A 6,303-nucleotide genomic window follows, 5' to 3' on the forward strand; every position below is an offset into this window, starting at 1 on the left:
TTGTGGACTTGTTCTAATTTTCTTCATCTTCAACTTGAACTTGCATATGAGCAATTGATGGCCTATTTCACAGTAGGCCCCTGGCCTTGTTCTGACTGATGATATTGAGCTTTGCCATTGTCTCTTTCTACAGTTGCAGTCAATTTGATTCTTCCATCTGACACAGAAAAAAATAATTTTTTTATTAAATGGGACTCTGGGCCTGGAGATTTACATACGTTTGATTATTTAGTCCTCACAGTAACCCTGCTGATTATGGTTTATTTTTAAATTTAACAAATTATTTCAATTTAACAGAGGTTCAGAAAACATTAGTAATATGACAAAATTACATAGCTAGACAATTACACAGCTAGAATTTGAATTTGCTCTGCCTGCCTCCCAACCTCAGATTACTTAATAGTTACATACCACATCTAGCTTTTACCTGAAATGTCACCTCTCACATCAATAATCACAGGCCTCAGCCTGTTATTCCACACATCTCTTATTGCTTTTTCACAAAATTACACCCTATGCCCAAGATCTCCTGGCCCACAAAAACCTCCAGTGCATTGATCCCACTTCCAAGCTATTAGCTATCTCTTTTCATTTTTACTGCCCAGTTTAATCCATGGTTACTCATATCCAACACACAGTTATCAAGACCAACATTTCTTATGCCCCTGTGACTATTTATGACATCTGCTGATCAACACACGAATAGAAGAGGATATCAAATTCGTCCATGACTGCATCTGACATGGATCATGACTACAGTATTGTTCCTAATCTAAGCACAGTCACTACTCCTAGTGTCTTTGAAATCTGACGATCCTACTTGTCTCAGTAATTTTCCATGCTCCATAAAGTTTTCAAGTCTTCTCTATGCCTTTTGAATCTTACTGATTCTCACATTTTCCTTTACTTTCAATAGATGGGATTACCTCCTACTAAGAAGATAAATGACATAATTCACCAAAATATCTATACATATTCCTGCAATCATGCCCACTGGTTACTCTTTCTCTACTATTAAATTGGAGACTCATCTCTACCCCAGATTAAGTCCAAGGTCTCCAGTTGAAGCTCTTTCTTTCCTGGGTTGTCAGGAAAGATAATTGATTATAAATTAAACCTCCTTTACCAGCAACCTCTGCCTCTTTTCACAATCCACCTCAGTGTTTGTGTTTATTATGCCTCTTCTATCCTGAAACAAAAACATTTTTTATTTAAATAATATTTTGTTGTGTTTTCGGTGAAAGTTGACACAACAAATTAGGTTCCCATTTGACAATTTCAACACAAATTTTGTTCAGTGACATTAGTTACATTTTTCACAGTATGTCAACATTCTCTTTAATTCCGTTCTGATTGTTGCATTTCTATTATCCTAATTTCCCTGCTCCCTTATTTTCTCATCTTTGCTTTAGAGTAATTGTGGACCTTTTGGTCTTAAATAAATTTAACACCATACTCATGGGTAATATCCTCTATTTTGTGTGACAGTCTGTTATTTTGATAAAAGGTGACCTCAGAGGATAATTTTGGTTTAATGTTTAAAGAGTGTATCTGGTGATAGTCTTAGGGAGTCCTCTAGTTTCACCTGTCCAGTAAGTCTGGACTTTTTCAGAATTTGATTTCTGTTCTGCATTTTTCTCTTGTTCTGTCAGGGTGCATCTATTGTGGCCCTGATCAGAACCGTTGGTAGTGGTAGCCGGGCACCATCTAGTTCTTCTGGTCTTAGGGTAGATGAGACTATGGCTCATGTAGGTTATTAGCCCTGTAGACTAGTTTCTTCTCTGCAACTTTTGTTTTTCTCTTTCTCTTTTGCTCTTGATAAGTAGAGACCAAAAGATGTATCTTAGATGGCTGCTTGCAAGGTTTTAAGATCCCAGATGCTACTCACCACACTAGGATATAGAACATGAACCTCGTGAACTACGTTATGCCAATTGACTAAGTAGTCCCGTGAGACTAAGGTCTTAAGCCTCCAAAACCAGAAAACCAATCTCATGAGGTGTTTGGTTATGCTTGAGATCTATCTGTAACTGTGTCCTCTACGAATATATGTGCCTACACATACCTGTACGGACATGTAGATAAAGATACTTCTATTTGTACACACATATGTACATTCCTAATCCTGTCCTACTCCTACACTCATATGTGACCATACACTCATTTTTTGGTTATTGTTGGCGTTGTTGCAAAACTATATATGTCATATTCTGTAGCACAAACATCCTTTTATCTTGTGTGCTTCTTAGTGACATTGTTTACTTTGGTCAAACTGTGCCCATTACACCCACATTCTGTGCTACTTTTCTCATCACCAAAAATAACAAGTATCTATGATCTAGTGACACCTGTTCCCCCACCTCATCCCCCCACACTCATCCCTGGTAACTGCTAATCTACATTGGTCTCTGTATATATATCTATTCTTGTCTTCTTATAAAAGCGGAATCATACAATATTTGTCCTTATATGATTGACTTAGTTCACTTAGTGTTATGTCCTCCAGGTCCATCTATGTTATAATATGATTTGAAGACTCATCATTGTTCTTCATGGGTGCGTAGTATTTCTTTGTGTGTATATACCACATTTTGCTTATCCATTCATCCACTGATGGCCGCTTAGGTTGTTTCCTTTTTTTTGCTATTGTGAATAATGCTGCAATGAACACAGGTGTGCATATGTCTATCTGTGTCTCTTTTATTAGAACTCTAGGGTATGTACCTAGGAGTGGGATTCCTGGATCATAAGGTATTTCTATTTCTAGTTTTTTGAGGAAGCGCCATATAACTTTCCATAGTGGTTGTACTATTTTACAGTCTCACCATTTTACAGCAATGGATAAAAGTTCCAATCTGTGTACGTCCTGACCAAAATTTGTTGTTATCTGTTTGTTTTATCAGTGCCATTTTAGCCAGGGTGAGATGGTATCTCATTGTAGTTTTGATTTGCATGTCTCTAATGTCTAATGGGAGCCCTGGTGGCACAGTAGTTCAGAGCTCAGAGTTCGGCGGCTAATCAAAAGGTCAGCAGTTTGAATCCACCAGCCGCTCGTTGGAAACCCTAGGGGGCAAGTCCGCTCTGTCCTATAGGATTGCTACGAGTTGAAATCCACTTGACTGCAACAGGTTTGATTTGGTTTGGTTTTTAATGGCCAAAGATCTTGAGCATCTTTTTGTGTGTTTCTTGGCCACTTGAATGTCCTCTTTGGTGAAATGTCTGTTTATGTCTTCTGCCCATTTTTAAATTGGGTTGTTTGTCTTTTTGTTGTTGATTTGAAGATTTCTATATGTTTTAGAGATTAGACCCTTATCAGATATGTCATTTCCAAAGATTTTTTCCCAGTCTATAGGTTGTCTTTTTACTCTTTTAATAGTCTTTTGATGAGCATAACTACTTAATTTTTAAGGGGTCCCAACTATCTATTTTGTCTTCTGCTATTTGTGCATTAGTAGTTATGTTTGTTAGCCTATTAAAAAAAAAAAGAAAAAATCAGGTCCCATAGTTTCTCCCTATGTTTGCTTACAGGAGCTTTCTAGCTTTAGGTTTAACATTTAGGTCTTTGACCATTGAGTTACTTTTTGTGTATGATATGAGGTATGGTCCTGTTTCATTTTTCTGCAAGTGGTTATCCAGTTTTTCCAGCACTATTTATTTATTTTTTATTTTTTGGTTTTCTTGTTTTTATTGTACTTTAGATGAAGGTTTACAGAATAAATAGTTTCTCATTAAACAGTTAGTACACATATTGTTTATGACAATGGTTAACAACCTCACAACATGTCAACATTGTCCCTTCTCAATCTTGGGTTCCCTATTCCAGCTTTCCTGTCCCCTTCTGCCTTCTAGTCCTTGTCCCTGGACTGTTGTGCCCCATTAGTCTTGTTTTGTTTTATGGGCTGTCTAATCTTTGGCTGAATGGTGAACCTTGGGAGTGAGTTCATTACTGAGCTAAAAGGGTGTCTGGGGGCCATACTCTCAGGGTTTCTCCAGTCTCTGTCAGGCCGGTAAGTCTGGTCTTTTTTTGTGAGTTAGAATTTTGTTCTACATTTTTCTCCAGCTCTGGCCAGGTCCCTCTGTTGTGATCCCTGTCAGAGAAGTCAGTGGTGGTAGCTGGGCACCATCTAGTTGTACTGGACTCAGTCTGGTGGAGGCCATGGTAGTTGTGGTCCATTAGTCCTTTGGACTAATCTTTACCTTGTAGGTTGTTTTCTTCATTCTCCCTTGCTGCCTAAGGGGTGAGACAAGTGGAATATCTTGGATGGCTGCTCACAGGCTTTTAAGACCCCAGCCACTACTCACCAAGGTAGAATGTAGAACATTTTCTTTATAAAGTGTGTTATGCCAATTGAGCTAGATGTTCCCTGAGACCATGGTCCCTACAGCCCTCAGCCCAGCAATTCTGTCCTCAGGGAGTTTGAATGTGTCTACGGAGCCTCCATAACCTTTCCTTGTAGGCCAGCACTATTTATTAAAGAGACTGTTTCTTCTCTATTAAATGAATTTTGACCCCTTGTCGAAAATCAGTTTTCCATATATGAATGGGGGGATGCACACATAGTCATAGCTCTTCTGCCCCTTGCTAGGCTGGTAAATGAATGGAGTCCTGCCTGGAGGATGAAAGCACAGTGGTGCCGCCTCACATCAGGTGAAGGGACCGAGGAAGGAGCTGCTGGGGGATGCCTGTGCAGTCACCTTCTCCTCTGCCCCTCTCTGGGCAGTTTAAGGGATGGAGGTGAGCCTGGTGAAAGTAAGCACAGAGGTGCTTCCTCACATCAGGCTAGGGGAAGGAGAAAGGGGCTGCTGAGGGATGCTTGCATAGTCATGTCTCCTCTGCCCCTTGCTGGGCAGGTTCAAAGATGGAGTTGTGCCTGGGGGATGCATGCACAGTGGTAGACACGAGTCAGGTGGGAGAGGGAGGAAGGGGCTGCTGGGGAATACGTGCACAGTTGCATCTCCCCAGCCCCTCACTGGACAGGTTGAGGAGAGAGTGGCGCCTGGCGAGTGTGAGCACAGTTGTGCCACCTCGCGTCAGCTGTTGGAAGGTATGGAGGAAGGGGCTGTGGTGGGATGTGCACACGGTCACAGCTCTTCTACCCCTCACTGAGCGGGTTAAGGGAAAGAGTCACACCTAGTGGATGCAAGCAAAGTGGTGCCACCTTGTGTCAGGCGGTGGAGGTGGGGGAGGGAGGAAGGAGTTATCATGCATGCACTGTCAAGGCTCTTCTACACCTTGCTTGGTGGGAAAAGGAAGGAAGCAACCCCGAGGGAAGCCAAAAAAAACCCCGGAAGGGGGAAGGAGGAGGGAGAAGTAGGCAAGCTCTCTTGCTGTCCCACTGCCGCTGCCCTCCACTGGGCCCTTGGAGGAGGGGAGTAGGTGGCAGGTGGGCACATGCACAGGGGCATTCCTAGTCTCATTCATTGGGTGGACAAAGGGGAGTAGTGAGCAAACTTTGGTGGGGAGGGGGGAAAAGAATAGGCCCATATTATGAACTCCCAGTCAGGCAAGGTGGTCTGGGTATAGGACCCTCTGCTGCCTCTATTCAGAAGGATGGGTTGAGGGAGAGTGCACGCCTCTGGCTAGGATACGTGGTGCCAGGGGGCACGTCTGCTGCAGCCAGCAAGCGGGACCTCTTCCTCTCTGGAGTGCGAGGAGTGGGTGCTGCCCAGGGACCAGTTGGGTGGGAGAGCTCCCGTCGACACTCCAGGGGTCCACAGCCTTCTGGGAGCCACTTATCTCTGAGATCCAAGCCACTGCTCCTGAGTATCTCCAGTTCTGGATCTGGCACCCTCCTTGTCTCTGCTTCTTTCTTTGTGTGTCTATAGAGCTTCTTTGTCCCTTTTGGGAAAGCTGTGAAATTGCCTTGTTATTTTCTTCATCCAAGGTTGCTGCTGGCTTTGTCCTGAGTTAGTTGCCACAGGCCAGGACCACTGGCTGAGCTTCTCCTTCCGTGTTACTCCTCTTTCACTACCTTCCTTATTCCTTACAATCAGTGTTTGATTCAGTTCTTAGACTTTCTTTTTTCATGTTCAGGGTTCCCGGATTGTTATCTGCTTCTGTTTCACTTGGTATTTTGGATCTTTGGTGCAGAGAGACTTTATGGTGTGCGTGACTAAGCCACGATCTTGGCTCCGCCTCCCTGAGCAAACATTCTTAACAGACACCTTCAACAAACAATTCCTCATCCAAGCTAGAAATCCTGACTCCTATTCTCTTTTTGTTACAAGTAGTTAAACTTTTACAGAAGGGCTGAATTGTCTCTTTAGAACAGGAGAAGTAAAGATTTCTGTTTAATTCAGAAT

Source organism: Trichechus manatus, unplaced genomic scaffold, assembly GCF_000243295.1.
Source record: "Trichechus manatus latirostris isolate Lorelei unplaced genomic scaffold, TriManLat1.0 scaffold00245, whole genome shotgun sequence".
NCBI classification, from domain to species: domain Eukaryota; kingdom Metazoa; phylum Chordata; class Mammalia; order Sirenia; family Trichechidae; genus Trichechus; species Trichechus manatus.